Source organism: Bombina bombina, chromosome 5, assembly GCF_027579735.1.
Source record: "Bombina bombina isolate aBomBom1 chromosome 5, aBomBom1.pri, whole genome shotgun sequence".
Taxonomy (NCBI): Eukaryota; Metazoa; Chordata; class Amphibia; order Anura; family Bombinatoridae; genus Bombina; species Bombina bombina.
In genome coordinates this window covers 403,163,263-403,189,346 of record NC_069503.1, presented here as the reverse complement: position 1 = coordinate 403,189,346, position 26,084 = coordinate 403,163,263, and positions in this window count along the sequence as shown.

The following is a 26,084-nucleotide window of genomic DNA, read 5'->3' as shown; positions in this document are numbered from 1 at the left end:
CGGAGCGTGGAGGATCCTCTTCATACGATCGCCTCCGACACTGAATAGGAATTCAAGGTACGCAATTAAAAATGGCGTCCCTTGAATTCCTATTGGCTGATTTGATCCTTCAACAGTAGCTCTTATTCTATTGGCTATTCAAATCAGCCAATCGGATGTAAGCTACTTTAATTCTATTGGCTGATTTGAATAGCCAATAGAATAAGAGCTACTGTAATTCTATTGGCTATTCTAATAAGCCAATAGAATTACAGTAGCTCTTATTCTATTGGCTATTCAAATCAGCCAATAGAATTAAAGTAGCTCGCATCCGATTGGCTAATTTGAATTTGAAGGCTCAAATCAGCCAATAGGAATTCAAGGGACGCCATTTTTAATCGCGTACCTTGAATTCCTATTCAGTGTACGGCGGCGATCGTATGAAGAGGATCCTCCACGCTCCAGCTCCGGTCTTCAGTTCAAGCGGTCTTCAGTTCCAGCGTCGCCGATCTTCAGTTCCAGCATTGCCGGTCTTCAGTTCCAGATGGACGGTCTTCAGCTCCGCGTTCATCGGTCTTCAACTCCTCTGCTCCGTGCCGGCTTGATCCTGGAAGAAGAAGAGGTTGCCGCCTGGAAAAAGACTTCTCCGCCTGGAACAGGACCTTCTCAGCCGGTCTTCAGGACAGGTAAGGAGCACTTGGGGGTTAGACTTAGGTTTTTTTAAGGGGGGATTGGGTGGGTAAGAGTAGGGGTATGTGGGTGGTGGGTTGTAATTGGGGGGTTGTTGTTTTTTTTACAGGCAAAAGAACTGATTACTTTGGGGCAATGCCCCACAAAAGGCCCTTTTAAGGGCTGGTAATAGAGCTGATTACTTTTGTAATTTAGATTAGGGTAGGGAATTTTTTTTATTTTGGGGGGCTTTGTTATGTTATTAGGGGGCTTAGAATAGGTATAATTAGCTTAAAAATCTTGTAATCTTTTTTTATTTTTTGCAATTTAGTGTTTTTTTTTTTGTAATTTAGTTTATTTTATTTTATTGTATTTTAGTTTAGATATTTGTAGTTTATTTAATTAATTTATTGATAGTGTAGGTGTATTTGTAACTTAGGTTAGGATTTATTTTACAGGTAAATTGGCAATTATTTTAACTAGGTAGCTATTAAATAGTTATTAACTATTTAATAGCTATTGTACCTAGTTAAAATAAATACCAAGTTACCTGTAAAATAAAAATAAACCCTAAAATAGCTACAATGTAATTATTAACTATATTGTAGCTATCTTAGGGTTTATTTTATAGGTAAGTATTTAGTTTTAAATAGGAATAATTTAGTTAATATTATTAATATTATTTAGATTTATTTTAATAATAATTAAGTTAGGGGTATTAGAGTTAGATAGGGTTAATATAGTTAATATATATAATATATTAACTATATTAACCCTAATATAATTAGGGTTAATATAGTTAATATAGGTGGTGGCGGTATAGGGGGATTAGATTAGGGGTTAATAATTTTAATATAGGTGGCGGCGGTGTAGGGGGATTAGATTAGGGGGTAATACATTTATTATAACTGGCGGCAGTGTAGGGGGATTTAGATTACAGGCAAAAGAGCTGATTACTTTGCGACAATGCCCCGCAAAAAGCCCTTTTTAGGGCTGGTAAAAGAGCTGGTTACTTTGGGGCAATGCCCCACAAAAAGCCCTTTTAAGGGCTGGCAATAGAACGGGTTACTTTGGGGCAATGCCACGCAAAAAGCCCTTTTCAGGGCTATTTGTAGGGTTAGACTTAGGTTTAGTGGTAGGGAAATTTTAGTATTTTAGGAGTTAATTAATTTAATATAGGTGGTGGTGGTATAGGGGATTAGATTAGGGGTTAATTAATTTAATATAGGTGGTGGCGGTATAGGGGGATTAGATTAGGGGTTAATAATTTTAATATAGGTGGCAGCGGTGTAGGGGGATCACATTAGTGGTTAATATAGTTTAAATAGGTGGAGGCGGTGTAGGGGGATCATATTAGGGGATAATATAGTTTAAATAGGTGGCGGCGGTGTAGGGGGATCATATTAGGGGGTAACATAGTTAATGTAGGTGGCGGCGGGGTAGGGGACTCACATTAGGGGGTAAAACATTTAATGTAGCTAGCGGCGGTGTAGGGGGCTCAGATTATGGGGTAATATAGATAATGTAGCTGGCGGCGGGGTCCGGGAGCGGCGGTTTAGGGGTTAATATATTTATTGTTAGGAGTTAGAGGGGGGATTGTGGATAGAGGGGTATACGTGTCGGGCTATGTTTGGGAGGCGTGTTAGACAGTAACGGGAGATTTAATAACTTAGTCAGGTTTTTTATGCGGCGGCAGTTTCTAAAGTGCCGTAAGTCACTGGCGACTCCAGAAATTTGTACTTATGCAGATTTCTGGACATCGCTGGTTTGTCACACTTATGGCACTTTAGCATCTGACGGCACGGTATATAAGATAGCTCGAGTTTCGAGCTGAAACTACGGGCGGTGCAGGTTTCCACGCTTGCGCCGAAACCTGCGCCGTATATCGGATCGCGGCCCTGGACTCCAATATCTTTGGGACTTATTTTGCCTAATTTTTAGATAGCATAATTCAAGGGTCCCCTTGTGATAATAACTTGTGTTGTTGTTATATTACATGACCCCACATTTTCCCACTACTCGTTCCTTAATGAATAAAAACACAACACCTAATTGGGAGAGAAAAGGCCGCAGCTTATTTATTAAACAAACCAATAAATTTACATCTTTATTTAACTTTTCAACAATATTTACAATCCACCTCAGTGCTTGCTCTTATCTTCTCATAAGCCCCCACCCTTTCCAGGGCTGGGCGTTCCTCACCTTCCTTTGCTTACACCCCCATAACTGCCACCATATTTCATTAGGCGTAAGCCTCAACAGAAACTAGCAAGCACTTCCGCCTGCGCTGCGACATCACCTAGCTCACCATTCAGGGAGGGAGGGCGGGACACACCTCCTACCGTGCTGCTCCAGAAAGGTACCTGTGACCTCACTTCCAGTGCTGGGACTTATCAAAGTTCCCCAACCCCACCCACCTGGAATAATCCACTCCTGGGGGGGGGGAGTGGGGTCACAGGTGCCCTTCTTCCACTTTGTCATCCGGGCCTTCTCTTGACCCCACATTTTCCCACTACTCGTTCCTTAATAAATAAAAACACAACACCTAATTGGGAGAGAAAAGGCCGCAGCTTATTTATTAAACAAACCAATAAATTAACATCTTTATTTAACTTTTCAACAATATTTACAATCCACCTCAGTGCTTGCTCTTATCTTCTCATAAGCCCCCACTCTTTCCAGGGCTGGGCATTCCTCACCTTCCTTTGCTTACACCCCCATAACTGCCACCATATTCCATTAGGCGTAAGCCTCAACAGAAACTAGCAAGCACTTCCGCCACCACTCGCTCCCTAGCGAGTACCGCCAACCAAAGCTAAGGCCTTTTCTATCCCCTCCCGAAGGGTAAAATTAAATAAATGTAGCCCTACTTCATTGAGGTGAACACCATCCTTTAGGTAAAAACATTTACCCGACTCCCCCTCAAACTCAACATGGCGTAAGCCAACACCCCCCAGCCCCTTTACGTACCCAGATATAGTTCTATTGACCTTCCGTCTGGAAGCCTCCAGCTTTTTAGAGTCCCACGCCAATCTCCATACTACCCTACTCTCGATCTCCGACCATACCAAAACCATGCCCGGAAATAGCTGACACAATCTATCAAAACTTCTTTTTATGTCCTCAATTAATTCCTTCTGTGGCATACATCCCAAGTCGTTTCCGCCAGAGTGAACCACCAATACCTTCGGGGGGGAGAAAAGCCTGGCATGTTCAACCACCGTGCCCACCACTTGCGACCATTTCATGCCCTGAATCCCAAACCATCTGATGATAAGCTGGTCCCTGCCAAAACCCAACTGGGTCCCATCTGGCTTCACTGCTGCTGCCTTCCTCGCCCAGTACACATAGGAATGTCCTACGATCCAACACTTCCCCGGCTCTGCCAAACAAATTAAAACGTTATCAGTTCCCCCCGTGTCGGGGCACCAAACCCGGTCTCACATACCCCTGAAATCGCTCTGATCTCCATCTCCCAATCCTCCTAATCACCGAAGCCTCCAACCCCAAATTAGCCGCCTCCGTCGCCGCACCTATCCTGAAAGAATGAGAACCAAACTCCAGGCCCCCAATTCCCATTAACCCCAATACCCTCCGCATTACTGCCACAAACTGAAAACGCGACAATGACGTCCCGTCCGCATGGACCAACAACGGGCCTGCCCCAGTACCGGCCATCTCAAGATATTCCCTCACAGCCCTTACTGGGCAACATTCCCCGCCAATTGCCTGTAGCACCACTACTGATCCTCTACCCTCTTGGTCCGTCTTAGACCTCCGGACCCATAGCTCGACCAGCCCTTCCATCACCACAACATCCTGTCTACTCATCCCGCTCACATCCCACCGTTTTTTTCCCACCAGCTCCGATACCCTGAACGCTCCAAAGAAAGCCAGAACAAAAGCGGCCCTGAACAACAGCTCCTCATACCTTGATGAACAAACCCTACTTAGCTCCACCACCAACCCCTGCAGAATCGCAAAAGTAACTGGCCTCCGACCATCCGTCCAGAATCCCTTTTTACACATCCTTCTGACTGCCATCCGAGTCACAAAAATTTTTGTAAGATCCTCCATACCCAGCAATCGAAAAAGGAATGCCATTGCTGCCATCCTCTTACGCACTTCAGAGGGCGATAGCCCTTCCCTCTCCCATGAACCTACCCGGCTCATCCATAACAAGACATCACTCCTCCTGCACTCTTGATACTGCTCCTCCTGCAGCACCCGCTCCCACAACCTCCACACTCGGGCGTAAGCCCTCCATGTGTTAGGGGCCAATGCCCTTTTTATTAATCTCAACATTCCTGGCAACCCAGGTACCACAGAACCTTGGGATATGCTACTCCATCCCGCTCCGCTTCTGGGGCCACTTCTCGAAACCTGTCCCACTGAAATCGTGACAAAGCGTCATCAATAACGTTAAACCGACCCGGGACATGCACTGCTCTGAAAGATATGTTGCATCTCAGGCACTCCAATACAAACACCCTTAGGAGCCGTATCACCGCCGGCGAGTTTGCCGTTAAACGGTTGATTGCCCATACCACTCCCTGGTTGTCAGAATGAAAACAAACCCTTTTGTTGCCCAGCTGCTCCAGCCAAATCTTTAATGCCACAACCAACGGGAATAATTCCAAGAAAGTCAGGTTCTTGGTCAAACCCCACTCAGCCCATACTTCAGGCCATCTACCCGCACACCACTGGCCGTTCAAATAGGCCCCAAAACCGTGAGCTCCTGCATCGTCTGTGAATAAGCACAGCTGGTCGTCCGACCAGCCTATTTCCTGCATGATCACTTGCCCATTGAAATCCTCCAGGAAAGTCCGCCAGACCTTCAAGTCCTCTTTGACCTCCACCGTCAACCTGACATGGTGTCTTGGGTCAGAAACTCCAGTTGTCAGTAATGACATACGTCTGCAGAATATTCGGCCAATGGGAATTATCCTGCATGCAAAATTCAGCTTTCCCAATAAAGATTGTATATCCCTGAGGGTAGCTTTCTTTCTCGCCAGCATCCTGCCGATCACCGATTTGAGGTCAGATACCTTGTCCTCTGGTAACCTGCACTCCATCTTAATGGAATCCATTTGGATTCCCAAAAAACTCAATGACATTGTGGGACCCTCTGATTTATCTGCGGCCACCGGGATACCAAATTCCCCGGCCACCTGCCCAAAAGCCCGAACCAGACGGTCACATATCGCCGAACCAGCCGGCCCGACAAACAGGAAATCGTCCAGGTAATGTACCATAGAAGAAATCCCCACCGTCTGCTTCACTACTCACTCGACAAAGGAACTGAACCTCTCAAAATAGGAACATGAAATTGAACATCCCATCGGGAGGCACAAATCCACGAAAAAGGCTCCATCCATTTTGCATCCCAAAAGATGGTGACACCTTGGATGAACCGGGAGCAGGCGAAAAGCCGATTCAACATCAGCTTTTGCCATTAAAGCCCCGAAACCCGCCGCTCTCACTAAACCCACCGCCTTGTCGAATGATGCATATTTCACCGCCACCAATTCCGGATCGATGCCGTCATTGACCGACAATCCTTTAGGGTAAGACAGGTAGTGGATCATGCGAAATTGACCCGGGGCCTTTTTAGGGACCACCCCCAATGGTGATACCCTTAGGTCCGTGAATGGGGGTTCCACAAATGGACCCGCCATTCTACCCAATCGAACCTCCTTCTCAATTTTCTCTCTTAGAACCCCCGGGTGTTCCCTGGCTGACTTCAAATTCCCCGGGATACCCTCCATCCGCTCATCCCTATATGGAATCATAAAACCTGAGCTAAAACCCGTAAGTAGCAGCTCAGCATCCTCGGCGCGTCCGCGCTTATTGGCGTAAGCCTCTAACCATGGGGCCATATTTTCGACCCTCACTGGCGTCCGTGCCCGCTGAACCCACGTCTCCTGACCGGGTCCCTTGTTTCCCTTTCTTGAAGCATTTCGCGAAAGGGTGTACACCCCCGCACCCAGAACACTCGTGCTTGTATTTGCATGAGGCCCCGAACTTACACTGCCCGTTGTTATACTGGAAACATACCCCTTTTCTGAGGGCTGATCCAGTCCCTCCAGTGCCTCCGCTACCAGATGTTTGCCCATAGCCCCGAAAGGAATGACTACCCCTCAAGGGGGTCATAATCTCGAGCCAAATGCTCATATCTCTGTCGTCCCACCGCATCTCCAGCCGAACCGCCAACCGCTGCCTAAAGCCCTCGTCGTACCACCACCACGCCATTCCCCCGTAGGTCCTATACACACTGGAAATTTCGTCGTAATAACAGAACAATGGAGCCCCTTGATCCGGGGTCTTCTCGCATGTGACACTAGCCAAGATGCCAAAGGCACGCGACCAATTACTAAAAGTCTTTGGTAATTTGCGCCAACGCTTTTTCCGCTCCTCCTCCTCCTTTTTCCCTTTTTCCTTTTCGTCCTCCTTTACCTCTAGAACGTGCTCCAAAGGCAACAGGGAGAAAATCTCTATATATTCCCGTTTTCCAATCTTTTCCCTCAATTCACTGGTTAAGTGAATCCTTAAAGGGCCGATCGAACAGAGACATGGTCTCCGCATCGCCCCTTCAGGCACCCTAACCACCTCTCCTATACTGCTTGCTGTAGTTTCCGTGCTTGACGCCGGTACCTGCAACCCCGCCACAGCCGGGGTAAGCCCTGGCGTAGCCCACGCCGCCGCTACTGAGGTTCTCCCACCCGGGTTTTCCAAAGACGCAAGTAAAGCTTTTAGACCTGACACCAATGTTTCCCTCTCACCAAACACAGCTCCATTCACACTTGGTGCCCCACCAGCCATCTCACCTGCTGGCTGCTGCACCGTTCCTGTGCATTCCTCTCGTACTGGCCTTGCTTCTGTGTGCTCCTCGCGTACCGGCCTTGCTTCTGTGCGCTCCTCTCGAACCTGCCTTGCCTCGTCCCTGCGGCTTCGGCCACTGTTCTCTTCCTCCCTTCCTCTGCTCACGTCCAGTCTCCTCCGAACCATTTCTCTCCTGGCAGGGGATCTCCCCCTGCCGTATCTGCTCCGGTCCCGGCTTCTATCCACTCTGGCCCAAGTAGGTGATGCCAATGATCCGCCTCCTCTTGTCCTCCTTCGCGGCGAACTAGACCTCCTGCCTCCTCCTGCAGTCGCCGTCCTGGCCGGCTGCATAGCCCCACGATCTGTCCTACCTCCTGCTACCGGTGCCTGTAATGTAGATATAGACATAACCTCTCTCCCCGCAGAAACCCCTCTACCCCCTAACTCTCCCCCCTGAGATCCTGTTCCCTACCCTCCCCCACTCCGTTGAGGAGACAATAACTGTAAGATCTGCGCCAAGGCGGACAGATCTCCTACCTGACTCGCCATACTCGGTCCCGCTGAGGTGCCTTCTAATGGATCCTTCTCCTCATCCGCAAAGTCCCCACTGGCGTTGAGCTCGATTGGTGGCTCTGTAAGCCTGTCCTGCTGTGCCGGGATGACTCCTTCAGAGGCGTCCAGAGCCTCCTCCCTCACTTCTCCCCCGGTCCCACCTGCAATACACAATAAAACATCAAAACTGTCCTTACCTGCAATAAACACCCCCCTTCCCTTATTTTTGGCCTCCATATGTTCATTCATTTCTTTTTTTTTTTTTTTTAAACAATCATCCGCGTACAGCTCCCCCTATAGGACCCCCCCCCACTACCCGCCCCGAAGGCCCCACCCGCCACCCGCCCACCTCAGAAACCTACTCCAATCAAAGGGAGGAGAGCTGCTAAAAACCAAAGCAGAAATACCTGGGGCCCCAGGCATGAAAATGAACCACAGGACCCATCCGTTTTTTTTTTTTGTTTTTTTTTAATTTGCTTATTTCTTATCCTTTCTTTTTTTTTTTTTTGCTACCTTTTACATTCTTCTTTTTTTTTTTTTTTTTTTTTTAATGGGGCCCAAACTCAGCACCGTTCTGAAATCCCTTAGATGTCCACCTCGCCGTGCGCAACCGGGAAGGGCCTATCGGGACACACTCTCCCCCTGCGGCCTCATACCCGGCCTACCCCATAAAACACCCATGCTCCCTCCCCCCCTGGCCATTTGGCGCCACCTGTATATACAGCACTCCCCCCCCCTCCGCAACCCGTGCCTGAATTCAAACTTTTAAGCGCCTTTTTTCTTTTTTTTTTACATCATCTGCGATAGCTCAGCCATTATGCCCCATACTTCGATAGCTCAGCCGCTTACCTGACTCCCGACCTCTTCTCCCGGTCCGTCCTGATCTGCCGTGTCCTCTCGCTGTCCGAGGCTCCGCCCGTGGACGTGCCGTGATGACGTCAGACCGCAGCGCCGCCCGCGACCGGGCCTCCGTTCCCGCTCTGGACCGTAGACCTCCGCCGCTCTCCAGCCTCGCCTGCTCCTGTGGACCTGCTGGCTGACTCCTCTCCCGACCGGATCTTCTCCTGCCGACCTCCGGGCTCAAGCGTTCCGGTGGCCTCGACCTCCTGGCCTGCTGTCTTCCGCTCCCGACTGCTGACTCCAACACCGGACCTGTCGTGGCTGCCTCCCCAGCCGTGGATAACTGCTGCCGGATCCATCCTTCACCATTCCTCCTCGCCGCCGACAGCAACTCCTGCAACAAGGCCTCCATCTTCAGGTAAGTCAGTGCTCACACACCTCCTACCGTGCTGCTCCAGAAAGGTACCTGTGACCTCACTTCCAGTGCTGGGACTTATCAAAGTTCCCCAACCCCACCCACCTGGAATAATCCACTCCTGGGGGGGGGGTCACAGGTGCCCTTCTTCCACTTTGTCATCCGGGCCTTCTCTTTAACTCACTGCTGCTGATTTTTGTAAATTATTTGCATTTAGCATTAAATTGGAATTTAGTTTGTAGCAATCCACTGACTATTACAATTTTAATTCAAATTTAACCTTAATGTGTATTGGTAACTAAGGGTCAATGATTTAGTGCAGGATAAGACTGTCTTCTCCCTATCCCCTTGCTTTATCTCAATTCTACCTATTTCTTGGATTCTTCTTACTTTTTCCAAATTTTCAATTAGAACATACAGTATATATATATAAATATTGAATAAGGGTTTGACTGGCATCAGAATTATATTAAGCTGCGGTTAGTACACGCCTGCTGGAATAAATTAATAGCAAATGTGAAGTGCACATATATAATATAAAACAAAGAAGAAAAATCGCTATATGGGATAGCAAACCTGCCTCTCCATGTGGGGATAAATTATACCCTTATCTGGCACTATGTAATCAAGATACTAATTGAATAAAGGTTTGACTTGCACCAGAATTAAATATAAGGTAAAGTGCCAGATAAGAGTATACTTGATCCCTATAAGGAGAGGCAGGTTTGCTATCCCATATAGGGATTTTTCTTCTCTGTTTTATATTATATGATATGTGCACTTCACATTTGCCATTAATTTATTCCCTATAGAGATTTTTCTTCTCGGTTTTATAATATATATTTACATTTATATTGCATAACTGTCCCCCCCCAGAAATTTAACACTAGAATAAAATATGCAACAAGAAGACATGTTTTTTTTAGAACTTTAGTACAAAAACAATAGAAAATAACTTTTATTTACACATCTATAGGGACACAGGGGCCCAAACACAATCTTGAGCATTTTGAGTTAGCTTTAATTTTTGTGCTAAAAAGTTAATTATATATGTGCATCACTTTATAATGAACATCTTTAACCTGTGCACTACTGGGAGCTCACTGAACTCATCTGGTGAGAAGATGACAAGAAGCATTAAGTAACCAGCTACCTCCCAATAGTGCATTGCTGTTTCAGAGACTATCTAGGCTTTCAACAAAAAATACAAGGAGATCAAATTAAATTTAATAATAGAAGTAAATTAAGAAGTCTTTTAAAACTGCATGTTCCATCTGAACAATAAACGTTTAATTTTCACTATCATGCCTCCTTAAAGGGGCATGATGTTAAAGCACTTGAAAGTGATGCAGCATTGCTGTTAAAAGCTGACTAGATAATGTCAACTGAAATTCTCCATGTAAAAAAGGAAGATATTTTACCTCAAAATTTCAGTAACCATATCCCATTGTAAAAGGTCTTTAAGCAGCCAATCAAGATGCTAGTCCTGGGACTTGCACGGCAACGTGCATCTGAGTGAGTAGACACAGTCATTTTATTTCCCTCCTCAGATTTAAGAAGTCTACTATAAAATTTTGTGAGACTGATTAGCTGTTTTCTTTCCCAACATGCAGCTGTCAGTAGCTAAAGGAGTACTGTTCACAGAACACTTACTATTGTGAGCTGAAGCAATTCTGATGTAAAATATCTTTTTTACATAGTGATATTCAGATAATCTTCTTTGTCAGCTTTTTACAATTATACTGCACTATGTTCAAGTGATTTAGCATATGGATATTATGTCCCTTTAAACATGCTGATTATCTGTGTGACGGAGAGTGCTATCTACCTATTTATCTATCTATCTATCTATCTATCTATCTATCTATCTATCTATTTATCTATCTATCATCTGTCTATCTATGGAAAATGCATTTTGTTGCCAGAATTGTAATTATTAATTAAAAATAGATACTTTTAATAAATGGGTATGTTAGGCCCCAAGTGACGAATATGTTTATAACATATTATTTACACTTATTTTCTTATTTGTACAAAACAACCTGGCTGCCAAGGACCAGGACCAGACTGGGAAATCATGCTGACCCTAGAAATGTTTGGAGACCGGCACCAGCACCACCACCCGGCCCTTGCTCCATGTCCGGCTCCAGTATCCCCCAGCCCCATTTTCACCCCCCTACCTTGTTTCCTGCTTAACTGCATGGCACCTGCTTGCCTCATAGTGCAAAGGGTGGGAGAGGGGGGCATTGGCCGCTGCTATGGCTGGGGTGCACACACAGTAGAGCAGCAAATGTTTCTCCTGCACTGTAGGTAGCAAGGCACTAGTGGATTTGGAGATCACTAGAAGAATTTATACTTTTATTCTCCAAAATGTGCTGATTATCCACCAGATTAGGGAGCTCACAAACGTGTAGCCCTTCATGGGGAATAGCTGTCTGAGCTACATAAACATTGGCCAAATTTGACTTTGTAGCCAGGAAAATGTGTATTTGCAGCATGCCTTCTTTCCTGTGCCAAAAAGATATATATATATATTGATGATTGGGCATCCTGACCAAGACAAAGCTAACACAGATACACTGATTCATTTTTATCAGACATGGGAGTCAGTGTAGAAGCACAATAAGACACTATTTTTTGAAGAATAAATATTATTCTGTTTAGTTATTTATTAATTGGTTCTATTACTATTTTGTTCATTTGGTCCGCCACTGCTCATGCAATACTATTGTGTCATTGACAACACAAAGTAAGTATCAAAGAATCCAGACCATGCTTGGAAAGAAATATAAAAGCAGTATTTTTTTGTTAAATTAAAAGTTCATAGATCTAGTGACTTGGTGGGAGGAGTGGTGTTTCTTATGAACTTTTAAATGAACAAACAAATACTGGTTTTAAATTTCTCTCCAAGCACGGTCTGTATTTTTTGCTACTTACTTTGGATTGCTGTATTTATTTGATTGGGTTGGGAAAGCCGATCTTGCTGGAAATCCCGCTATAATGTTACTGGCAGGAGAAGTGTCCTGAACTCTGAACTCAACAATCTTTACAAGCGCGGAAGCACAGCTCCTATACAGAGGGGCTATACTATTTGCGAGATATCGAGGGAGTTGGACATTTAAATTTGTCTATTGGTGAATTGCTCAGAACTTTATTACTTGTTACATTGTTATATTTCTTGATGATCCTTAAGACACCACCATATAGATACAAAACCAGTTAATAAGTATATAATACTATAGTTGTTACTTCTGCCAGTATAGATGCTTGCTGTATATTCCATATAAGTCATACTCTACTTATTCAAAAATAAGTATGATCCCTTTATAAATATTTAAGTCCAATAGTGGTACACCTATTGGTACATTAATTATTCCATATAGCAAACAAATTTGTTTATCATTGTTCATTGACAACACCACGGGGTAGATTTATCATGGTGCGGGCAGACATGATCTGCTATGGCGAAACATGTCCGCCGCACATCGATAAATGCCGACAGCATTTCTGGATTTATCATTGCACCAGCGGTTCTTGTGAACTGCTGGTGCAATACCGCCTGCTGCAGATTCACGGCCAGCAGGGGGTGTTAATCAACCCGATTGTATTTGATCGGGCTGATTTCTGTCTGCCGCCTCAGAGCAGATGGACAGGTTATGGAGCAGCGGTCATGGAGCTGGTTATGGAACAGCTTCATAACTTCATACGGAGCTTAATAAATTGACCCCCACATGTTTATCAAACAGCAATAATAAGAAAAAGTGCTGCTTTGGAAATGCATCTTATCTGAGGTGTGTTTGTATATAAGGTCTGTTTCCATGGCATAAATGGTTTCCAAGGAAATACATCTTATCTGAGGTCTATTTGTGCATTTATTTGGCATAAAGGTTTTGCTGTGGAAATGCATCTTTTCTTTAGTCTAAATGGACATATATTTGACTTAAAAGAGTTTATGCAGAAACCAACTGATGTCCCTGTGGACATAAATTTGTCATAATAAATAAATGCATCTGATCTGGATTTTTTCAGGCACATACAGTACCTTTAATAAACAGTTGCAAGTAAAAATGTATAAGTAAGCTTAGTTATACACCCGGAATATAGGGTTACTTGGATTACTAGGAAATGCCTATAATTTGAGGATTACTTGTATATTTAAAAGCCATAAATTGGTTACTTTTTGAATTAATCTTTTTAGGAATTGTGTAAACTGGTTGCCAGGAAATTGCACCTTATTCAAACTTTTATTGGGTCACTTTATCTGACATAGGGCCAGATTATGAGTGGTGCACTTACAGTTACACGTGAGCAAAAAGAGGTTTATCGCTGGTGTTTGTGTGCGCTAGCTTTATCGTTCGTATTACAAGTTGAACATAAACAAGATCGCTTGAGCACAATTGAAGTTAACACATCGGGATAATGCAGCCTTCAAGCTCTAGTTAATTGTTTCTTGAACAAAGTGTCACAAAACACATAAAAAACAGTACAAAGAATTGTTAAACTCATAATAATACTAAATGATAAAAATTATTTAAAAAAATATTGCACAAAAAAGTTTTAAGAGCTCAAAGATATGAACTTTCAGGTGTTAGGGAAAAAAGGCAAGCAAAGGGCTTTAAATAGACATACAAAAATATACATGTCTAAATATGTATATGTATGTGTTTATATGCATGTACATATGTATCTATAAGGGCATTGGAGCCATTTGCAGTCAAGTAGATGAAAACATGTAACAGCATATTTATGCAATATTCATATTTAGTAAAGTGTTATAGTGGGTATTTACTGTAAATATTTGCCATTCCAATGTTATGCACATGGCAGAATATGTTCTTAGTATTTATCAATATATATTGCTATATATATTTGTATATATCTATACCTATATATAATCATGTGTATATATATATATATATATATATATACTGTATATATATATATATATATATATATATATATATATATATATATATATATATATATATATATATATATATATATATATATGTATATATATATATATATATATATATATATATATATATATATATATATATATATATATATATAACATATTCTGCTATGTGAAGAACATTGGAATGTGAAATATTAATATTTTCATGTTGGGTTAGTGCACTTGAGAATATGCGATCGGGTTTGCGTGCGAGTAGGGTGTTAGGTTTTTTCCCACTTGTTTGTTCCACTGACTTCTATGGGGGAATACGTTAAAGCATGTGCGTTATACTAACTTTGGCATTTTGCGTGCATCGAGTTAGCACTTAAACAAAAACAGTTTACTTTCAACTTGTAAAATAAACGCTACCCAACGCATGCAAAAAGCTTACTTATAGAGTAAGCTCGCGAGCAAGAGCATTAAATACCGGTCCACTTATAATGTGGCCCATAATAGGGATTCTAGGAAAGTAAATCTGATCTGAGATCTATTTAACATATATCGGGCATACAGTATATAGTGGGGCAGGCAGCAGTCTTGTCTCTGTTGGCCAAACAACTTCTATAAAAATGCTAAAAGGCAGTTACCAGGTCTGTGGTCTAATTTAAACATCTGTTTTTGGGTCTAAAGTTACTATGGTCTCAAATGTTACACTTTTTTATTATTCAATCCCACACAAAAGATTTGAAAATAGAATACAAGGATAACAGAAGAATTAAGAAAATAAAGAGAAAAATAAATAAACAAGGAGCAATTATAAGATAATACACTGTATAACGCAACAGTTTTTAACAGTTGTCATAAAGTAACAACAAAATTTAAGACAAATGTATAAACAATAAATAGTATTTTGTGAAAAAAGGTTACCAATGGCACTACAGATATATATAGGACCTGATTTATTTGATGTCTGGCCAATTTGTGGGGCCTTTTATGTTCTCAGCCAACTGAATGGCTAGATTTGGTGCTATGTGTATAATATTGATTTCTGGAGCAAAAAAGGGAAAGAATACACTTGAAAGCACTCACAGGTCACTTATTGTGTGATATCAATATGGAGAGATCAAAAAATGAAATCCAAGATTAGAGGAGACATAAACTTAACTATAATTAAAATTTAACTTTTATTGGGGTTCGAAAATAAAATAGGAAAAAACTTTAAAAACACACTTATGTACCGATTGTAGTCTATTTGGCTTATCGTGTCACTGTACAGAATACCTAGAATTCTTCTGCAAATACTCCTATGTATAATTAGGGTTGCAGTTAATTAACCTACTTGTGTACCGCTATTCGTTGCTGTCAGTGTGTAGTATATTTATATATACCTTAGATAGAGTATGACCGATTTCGGTTAAGTTAGATATATTACCAATTTTTAACCATCTACAGAAAAAGAGCAGTTTTTGAGTATAATCTTTCTTCGCTCAGTTATCTGAGAGGTTGATTATATCTCTATTCCCACATATGTATGTGTTTCAGTCTGAGTATTTAGTAATGATACAGTGTCTCGAATCCACTGTTATGTAATAGTAATTCACAAAACTTTTTGTTTATTAGCGTGTGCTGATGTCACACCCTCAAGCATATAAGGAGTTAACTATGTCTCTGTTGCCACACGTTCACGTATTTCAGTCAAATTATTAAGTAAAGATACAGTGTCTCAAATACACTGTTAAGTACTATTAATTCACAAGACTGTTTGTGTATTAGCGTGTGCTGGTGTCACACCTACATGCATATCACGATCTCAATATTTCTCATCTGCTCTGATATGTATCAATAATTCAGCAGAGTGTTTGTGCATTAGAGTATGCCGATATTCGCTGCTTTCAGTGTGTAGTAAACTTATATATATCTCAATTTAAACAAAATACTTTGTCGTTGAATTGGGTATATTGCCAGCTTTGACCATCTATAAATTATACCAAGGCAGTTTATAAGTATTGTAATATTTATTCAGTTGTCTGAGAGGTTAACTGTGTCTTAGTTTTCACTCGCATATACAAATTTCAGTCAGAAATGTTTAATAATAATCACAGTGACTCGTGTCCTGTTATGTAGTAGTGATTCACACGACTGTTTGTGTATTAGCGTGTGCTGATATCAGCTGCTTTATAAATGTCATAGATTTATATATATCTCGATTTGGGCAGAGCCGATCACCATTCAGTTAGGTATACTAGCAGTTATGACCATATGCAGATCTAAAACGGCCGGTACTGAGTATAATACTTATTTACCTGCTCAATTTTATAAGAGGTTAGCTGTGTCTATGTTTACACCCACTTATGTCTCATAGTTTAAATGTTTGATAATGTTGCAACGACCCGACTGCACATTTGTGATCGTGCTTCACAAGACTATTTATGCATTGGCGTGTGCTGACAATTGCTGCTGTTTTTGAATTGATATGCTTATATAAATCTCAGTTTTGTACATACATGTAATCCGTGTGATTCGGTATACTGATTATATTGACAGCTGTAACCGTTACCTGCCTGAGAGAGTAATCTGCTCTCAAGCGTTCTCAAGTACTAGGTTAGTTAATAAAACATGATTGCCAGTGACACTTAGTTAGCCAGATCAATGTTAGTATTTACACGTTCATAGCTATCAGTAGACTTCGAATAAATTAAGTGAAAAAAGACTACAGTAATTGAATCGGTAGCTTAAGGCTTACTAAAAACACAGGAGCTCCTAGGACTCCTCACCATTGCCCTAACGTCCCTGACATGTTTCGCCACGTAACGTGGCTTTTTCAAAGGTGAACGCGCCGCACTGTGGACGGCTATTTAAGGCTGCTGATTGTCACACCCCCAATGGGCGTATCATTGCCTGCTAACCTATCGATGTAAAGTATAACCCTTCGTCATAGATGGGTGGATATTGGTGAATTATCGTCAATAGAATTTAACTGTTTCTTAACCAACTAAAGGATTGGGCATGATTTTAAGATTGAAACTTTCATTTATTGGAGTTGGGAATGGAGAACCTGAATTTACTATTTTGCGATGTCTATTGAACTCGGTGTAGTTAAATACTTTTGCATTTGGAGTAAATTTACATGATATACTACCTAAGTTAATTTTCATGATGCTAATTCGGTGAAATTGGGTATGATCTTGTGGTGTGCTTGTATCGATTCTTTTGTCTCCGTACAATACATGGGATTGTGAGTAAATCACAGAAAACTCAGATTGAACTGAGTTACTGCTGTCATACCAATATTGATAGACTGTACAGAGCCACAAAATTAACTGTTTTGATGTGGATACAATAGAGCAACATTGCTGCGTGTAATCAACTCATGTTGTGCAACCATGAAATGTTATCACTATCATACATGCGACTGCTCAACCTTGGAGCGTTGCTGAAATTGCTTTTTTGTTTCAAAATTATGAGCTCCCTGTCAAGTTTGGGATACATAAGTGAGTGATACACAATCGTTTGGATTTAAATGTGAAGTGTTATGGGAGCCATCTTGGCTTATACTAATGTGTGACATTGTGATATTAGTCATTCATATATATTAGTAGTGCATACATTTGCTGCATATATGAAATAAGAGTGTATGTTTACTGTTGGGTATCTATAACAGAATCTACTAGTGTATAGGGTCATCCCACATAAAAATTATTTTTGGGACATTTGAAAAAATAACAAATTAAAGTGATACGAGATATTTTTGTGTGAAAATTTTAAATGAAGAAATATCTAAAGCAATCCATTGAGAGTAATGCTGTGAAATTAGATTAAGGAGTGAAACAAAACGTGTGTGAATTTGTGAATATCGTTTGATTAACTGTCTTTAAAGGGAAAAAAGGGGGGGGGAGTATGATTTTGAGCTTTATGATAATTCAATAGTTTACCCTTGATTGTCAGAGGTAATATTGAAAAAGCACATTATATCTACATGATTTGGTAGTATTCAATTTAATAAAAGCATTTCCTTTATTATAACAGGTGTTTACTCGAAGTTCTTATAGAAACGAGACAAAGTTATTGCATTCATTTAGTCCATAGGGTTGTACAGTATTCAATAGAAAGATCCATTTACTCTCTGCTTGGAGTAACATATTCTCCAAGTTTCCGCCTCTTATGCCCAGTTCTTTCTTTTCAATACCAAAGCATTTGAGATCCGATTGTTTTGAATTGTGACGCTTGAGAAAATGGCGTGCTACAGAGGTCACATTTTTACCCTCCTGTGCATCTTTAGCAGCATTTTTAATATTCCTCAGATGTTCTTGGAGTCTAATTCTGATTTTCCTTGTTGTCATCCCAAAATAGAACATATTACATGTACATTGCAGGGCATAAATTACACCCTCTGTATGGCAATTGATGTAAGATTTAATCTTATGTCTTTTGTTGAATCGATCACAGAGTTCGTCTTTTTTAATCATAAAACTGCATGTGCTACAGGTACCGCATTTGAATGAGCCTTGTTTAAATGCTCCCTTGGTTTTCGGGCCTTGTAGATGACTGGGACTGATTAGGTCCTTAAGATTTCGAGTTCTCCTGTATCCCGTGTGGACCCTATCTCCCATGATTTGTGATAAAATCGGGTCTGAGGTTAGTATGTGCCAGTTGTTCTGTAGAATATTCACAATTTGGGTGCTCCTTGGATTGTAAGTGGAGATGAATCTAATTTGGTCTTGCTGAGATTTATTTTTCTTTTTTAGTAGGTCCCGTCTAGAAGTATTTCTAGCTTTGGATTCTGCTTTTTTGATGGATCTACGACTATATCCTCTGGATATAAGTCTTTCGGTAACCTCTTGAGCTCTCTGTTTGTAATTGTCCTCAGTGGAACAATTGCGTCTCATTCGAAGAAATTCACCTCCTGGTAGAGCTTTAATTGTATTAGGAGCATGTGAGCTTGTACTATGAAGTAAGCTATTGGTAGCTGTACTTTTGCTGTGAACGTCCATTGCTAATGTACCTGTTGCAGTTTTTATGATTTGAAGATCAAGAAAGTTGATTTTTGTCTGATCAGCTTCATATGTGAGTTTGATGTTAATATTGTTAAAATTCAACTTTGCCATGAATGTATCTAATTCGTTTTTGGTGCCTTCCCAAAAGAAGAGCACGTCATCAATGTAACGAATCCATAACGGGATTTTGTTTAGGTTGTCAGTGTTGTCCTCTGAGAAAACAAATTTGTGCTCCCACCAGCCTAGAAAGAGATTGGCATAGGTGGGAGCACAGGCAGTACCCATCGCGGTACCCCTAGTTTGGAGGTAAAAACTATTGTTAAATGTGAAGAAGTTATGTGTGAGAATGAACTTCAACAATTGTAAGATAAAGTCATCATGAGCAGGGTTTTCTTCTGAGCTCATTGCTAGAAACCACTTGACAGCTTGAATTCCCAATTCATGTTTGATGCATGTATATAATGATTCTACGTCAGCAGTAACTAGCCATGTTGTTGATGATAGATGTACATTATCTAGTTGGATGAGGACATCCGTTGTGTCCTGTACGTAAGATGGTAGTTGGGGAAGAAAATTTCTTAATCTGAAATCTATATATCTGCTGGCTTTTTCAGTAAGGCTGTTAATACCTGAAACAATTGGTCGGCCAGGCGGAGGATTTTTATTTTTATGAATTTTAGGGATCAAGTAAAATGTTGCCACTGTTGGATCGTTCACTTTCAAGAATTGAAATTCTTTACTTGTAATGATGTTGTCATATTTTGCCATGTTTAGAATATTCATGTATTCTTGAAGGAATGTTTGGTTGGGATTGAATCCCAGTTTCTTGTAGCAAGAGGTATCTTTAAGTTGTCTATCCGTCTCTTGTTTATACATGTTGATTGGCCATAGCACAATGTTGCCTCCCTTGTCAGAGTTACGGATAATAACATCATCCCAGTTTTTAATCTCATGCAGTGCTTTCTGTTCCTCGTGTGACAGATTGTGTTCAGGTTGTGTGTTTGATAATTTAATTATTTGTTCACAAACCACATCTGTGAATGTCTGAAGTTGGGGGCATTGTTTGAGTTTAGGCATGAAAGTGGATTTGTTTGATATCTTGTCCCTCCATTTTATTTCTTTGGATGACTCAGATTCCAATTCTTCCTCTGGGTTATTTTCAGATAGTAAAGATTCCATCATTTCCAGGGTGGATGTTTCCTCATCAGACCATTGATGGATAGGTGTTGCATCACTCAAATTTGATCTACCACTATAGAATCTTTTTAAAGCTATCTTGCGAACAAACAGTTGCACATCTTTAATGGTTTCAAATTTATCAAGATTCGAAGTGGGACAGAAAGACATTCCTTTGGATAATAAAGATCTATGTGCTTCTGACAGTAATTTCTGGGAGAGGTTTATTATTCTTAATGAGTCAGTCTCATTTGTGAGAAGGGGCTCGGAGCTCTCTGGTAAGGCTTTCGGTTCCTGTTGTTTGTCTTGTTCGTTGTTTGACTTCTGTTTTGCCTTTTTGGTTTGCCCCCTGCCTCTTCTGGTGTGTCTGTTTGTGAAGAGGCGCCTGCTCCTAAAAAAACCTTCCTTTTTCCTCGTGTTATTCTTATGTTTCTTTCTGAATTTGATGTTGATGGTTCTGTGTCTGATTCCTGAGTTTCTGACTCTTCCCCTTCCGTGTCAGAAACATCACTTTGAACTATGTTTACTCTTGATGGTCTCTCTCTATTGAAGTTAATTTTAGTTTTCCATTTGTATACTTTTTTGTTTTCGTAATCAGTTTTGTCCCTGTTCAGTTTGCCCTGTTTGGTTTGTTTTATTTCATTCTCATACTTGTCTAACTCCTTTTGGTATTGTTTGTAGTTTTGCTCAAAATCTGTTAGCGTCTCAAATTCTTGTAATTGAGTGTTTAGTTCTTGAACCTTCGTCTCTAAGAGATCATATTCTTCCGTATCATGTTTTTTTTTTTTTTAAAGGCTTTATTGAAGTGAATAGTTACAAACAAGACATATCAATACAGTAATACAATAGGTACATGAACGGAAAGTTTATAACAGCAGCAAAGATACAAAACATTTTCACTTCGCAATATATTTCGCCCAGTCCGCCGGACTGACCTTTGGAGTGAGCAATCATAGTTTTATATAATTTTTTCAAAACGTAAAGTTACATCATCATAGCACCAGTCTAATGACAATGTAATCAAAGGTATAGAAAGTATTTAAGAAGAAAAGGAATTGGGGATGAGAAGGGTAATAGAGGGAAGAAAAGAGGGAAGGAATAAATAAAAAAAAAAAAAAAAAAAAAAAGAAAGAAAGAAGCAGCCATCAACGACCAAACCGAGTAGGTATAATCCTATTTGATTTAAATTGTGCCCCGCCATAAAGCTAGTATCATTTCATATGTACCGAGGTTATGGGTTTTCAGGTAGTGGTACCTTTCCAGGTTCAAGATTTCCTCCACCTGGGTGTACCAGTCCCCCAGGGTAGGAGGATTTTGAGATTTCCATTTTTTCGGGATTAATTTTTTTGCTTTTGCACTGGTAATCATTATCAGTAGAAGAGAGAGATGTGCAGCACTTTGTGTTTTAGGTAAAGACAAAAATAGCAAAATGTCAGGTGTGTATGGGATGTCTAAATTTAGGATTTCCCCCATCTTTTTCATAACTCCCTTCCAAAAAGACAATATGCAGGGGCAATGCCACCAGATGTGTAAAATTGATCCGTTTTCCCCGCACCCCCTCCAGCATAATGGGCTAATTGTAGGAAATATCTTATGGAGCCTAACAGGAGTAAGGTACCATCTGCTCAGGTATTTAATGTGTAGTTCCTGAATTGTTGACGATACTGATGTTTTCTTAATTAATCTAAAGGCCCTCAACCAGGGGTCAGAGTCAAAATCTAAGCCCAACTCAGCTATCCATTGCTTTGTGTATGTTGGTAGTGCCTCAGAGCCCCGGAGAACTAATGACCTATACATTATGGATATCAAGTGCCTGGGAGCAGTGTCCATTACGCATATTTTTTCAAAATTCGTAAGTGTTCTCCCTAGTTCCTGTTTATATTTATGACTTAATATAAAGTGGTGCATCTGGCGATAGTGTAACCACGAGGAGAAAATTGTGGGGTATGTTCTTACTAGATCTGCTTGCGGTGTGATTTTCCCATTTACTATTATTCCAAAAACGGATCCCTCCTTAATTTTATATGGGGCAAGTTTATATATTCCTCTATTGTGATATGGAAGCTCAGGGTTTTCAAAAATGGGGGATAACGGGGAATGTTTAGTAGAGATATGCGTGGATGTGTTCATGGTCTTGTCCCATATATTAAGTGTCTCCTCTATCAAGTGATATTTAGTGACTGCGGGAGGGCGTTGTGAGGGCGGAATCCAGGCGAGAGTTCCCATATTATTTAATTTAAAGATCTGTCTATCTAGATCGAGCCATGCCTTAGAGGTTAGGTTCTGTGCCCATTCTACAATTCTTTGCAAACCTACTGCTTGTTTATAAGAAGCTATATCTGGTAGTCCTAGCCCCCCCCTATCTCTTGGAAGATACATGGTGCGTTTGGGTAATCTGGGTTTGGTGTTGGCCCAAACAAATTGTTCAATCAAATTTTGCAATTGGGTAAGATAGCTTTTAGGGAGTGCAATGGGAAGAGTCTGCAACAGATACAGTATGCGAGGGAGAACATTAATTTTAATAACACCTACTCTGCCCAGCCAAGAAACTGTCCCTGCTCTCCAAGATGAGAGGTCGGCCATAATATCATTCTTCAAAGGAATATAGTTATGTTTAAACAGATCCGAGTGATCCGGAGTTAGATATATACCCAAGTATTTTAGTTTAGTACTTGCTATAGATATATTATAATTGTGTTGTAAATGAAGTACCTCTTCAGGATTAGTGTTGATATTCAGCAGTTCTGATTTACTAAGGTTAAGGGAAAAATTTGAAACCTCTCCGTATGCCCTAATTTCTTTTAAAAGCTCTGGTACAGACTCTAAAGCATCAGTTAACGTATAGAGAATATCATCGGCATATAATGCCTGCTTATGCTCTCTGTCTCCTACTACCATGCCTTTGATTTTTTCATTTAGTCTCACTTTATGCGCCAGTACTTCAATAGTTAGTGCGAACAGTAATGGCGACAGGGGGCAACCCTGCCGGGTCCCATTACTAATATTGAAAGATTAGTAATGGGAGAGTGCCAAAACCGTATTTACAAAGGGTGTCCCGAACCCCATTTTCCCTAAGATGCAACGCAGAAAAGACCAACTGACCCTATCAAAGGCCTTCTCCGCGTCGGTAGCGAAGAGGACTAGTGGGCACCCCGAGACTTTGGCATGGTTAATTAGTTGAGTGACTTTGATGGTATTGTCCCTGGCCTCTCGGCCTGGGACAAAACCCACCTGATCATTGCAAATTAAAGATGGAAGGTACTTGTTGAGTCTATTTCCGAGGATCTTTGCTAATATTTTCATATCGGAGTTAATTAAAGATATGGGTCTGAAATGGCTCGGGGAGTCTGCCGTTTTTCCTGGCTTAGGTAGTACCGTTATATGAGCTTCCAGAAGAACGCGGGATAAATTGGGGTCATCACGAATATCATTAAATAGGTCTAAGAGAGGGCCTGCTAGGATGTCTTTAAACTTTTTATAATACACTGATGAGAACCCATCAGGTCCTGGGCTTTTGCCTCCTGGGCTTCCCTTGATGGCCTCAAATAGCTCTTCTTCGGATATTGGGGCGTCCAGTGCATTGGATTCCTCTCTAGTTAAGGAGGGGAGATTAATATCTCCCAGATATGAGTTAATTAGATCATCTGGAGTAGAAGCCCCTGCGCTTTGAGAGGACGCTAAGGTAGGGTCTTGTATGTTATATAAAGAATGGTAATAATCGTGAAATTCCTTCGCAATTTGAACGCTGCTGCGAAGTGTATGGCCATCTTTGGATCTGATAGTATGTATGTATGAGCGAAGCTGTCTTCTCCTAAGGGTTCTCGCCAAGATTCTGCCCGGCTTGTTGCCCCCCTCATAATAATACTGTTTTAGGTATAAAGCTTTTTTTTGGTGGGACTCAGCTAGGTGCTTTTGAAAATCTAGTCTCGCCTGCCTTAGTTGGTTTGTTATTTCTGTGCATGTCGGGGTTTCTTTATGTTTGGTTTCCAGAGAGTGTAATTTATGTTGTAGGTCTATGTATTTAGCCCTATACTGTCTGTTGGTAAATGCCTTTTGTTTGATCAAGGCCCCCCTAATTACAGTTTTATGGGCTTCCCAGATGATAGCTTTAGAGGAAGATGGAAATGTGTTAGTTGTAAAGTATTCCCGAATAATTTTCTGCAGGTCGGATAGAAATATTGGATCATCTAATAGAGTTTCATCCAGTCTCCAAATGTTTTGGGTGATAGGGATGTCTGGCCATAAGATTGCACAGGAGACCGGAGCGTGATCAGACCATGATATGTGACCAATGTTGCTGCGATGTGTAATTGATAGGCCACAAGAGTCAGTATATATATGGTCAATCCTGGAGTAGCTATTATGTGGTATGGAGTAGAAAGAATAATCCCTGGCTGTGGGATGCAGTGTGCGCCAGACGTCATGTAAAGCTAAATTTATTAAGGTACTGTTGACCTGAGTTATTATGGTGGAGGATGTACAGGAAACCCCTTTAGAGGTATCAACCAGAGGGTCTGCAACAATGTTGAAATCTCCCGCTAGATAAGTGATACCTCTAGTATGTTCTAGTAACAAGTCTCGGACTCTATAAAAGAAGGAGTCTTGTTTTTGGCTAGGTGAGTAGACCGAGGCTAGTGTGATATAGTGTCCAAACAAAGTGCCAACCAGAATGATATAGCGCCCTTCTGGGTCCTTTTCTATGTGTGTCAAAATGAATGGTAACGATCTGTGGAAGACTACACCCACCCCTCCTTTTTTGTTTTGTCCCGATGCGAAGTACGCGGTAGGGAACTGGATATTATGCCATTTAGGTTCTTTACCTCTCCTAAAATGAGTCTCCTGTAGGAGAATTATATGACTATGTAGTTTATGCAATTCTTTAAAAGCAATAGAGCGTTTACCCGGGTCATTAAGGCCCTTCGCATTAATCGTGGTAAGATTAATGGAGTGGTCCCCAAATATGCTGGATTTATGCTGCATAGTGGAAAGAAAAAAAAAAAAAAAAAAAGAAAAAAAAAAAAAGGAGATAGATAAGGGATTGGAGATTTACAGAGAGGGAGGGAAAGTTACGGAGAAACAGAAAGTAGTATGCAGATTAGACAAGAGTAAGTACCTTGTTAGATATGTAGCCTCAAAACAGTGTACAAAAGTGAAACTAGGGTACTCAAGAGACCCCAATAGCACTCGTCTATATAATTATCTAACAAACAATAAACACTTAACAAGGAGAAAAGCCCCTATACTGACGTAAGTTATAAACAAAAACTTATATATATTCGTAGTACATTTCAGTTTTCAACCTGGTGTAAGTTGCCATTTAACATAACTTTTTATTTAATGGGACAGTGTTACCCTAATAATCTTAACGTAGGTGGAGATCACTACTATATGCTGGTATACCATACAAAATCGTAATATACATCTGTTATAATAGGTTATATAGTCTATCCTCTATATATATCCAGCCCTTGCCTTGCGTAAAATACAACATGATAAAATATGTATCGGTCTGGAGTTTTAATTATCTCTTGTTTCAGAAAACTAAACTTAAATAATAGATCTATGACTAGTATGTGCCAATCCAGACTAAAGTGGGTGGTATTTTTATTATTTGAGGTGGTTGTAAATTTAAGATTGCGCTAGAGGTAGCATTTACTGGTAAGCCTAAAAATATTATGACATAGATCAATAGAGTAATTGAAATAGTAATGTGTAGCAATTAACTGTCAAAACAACGGGT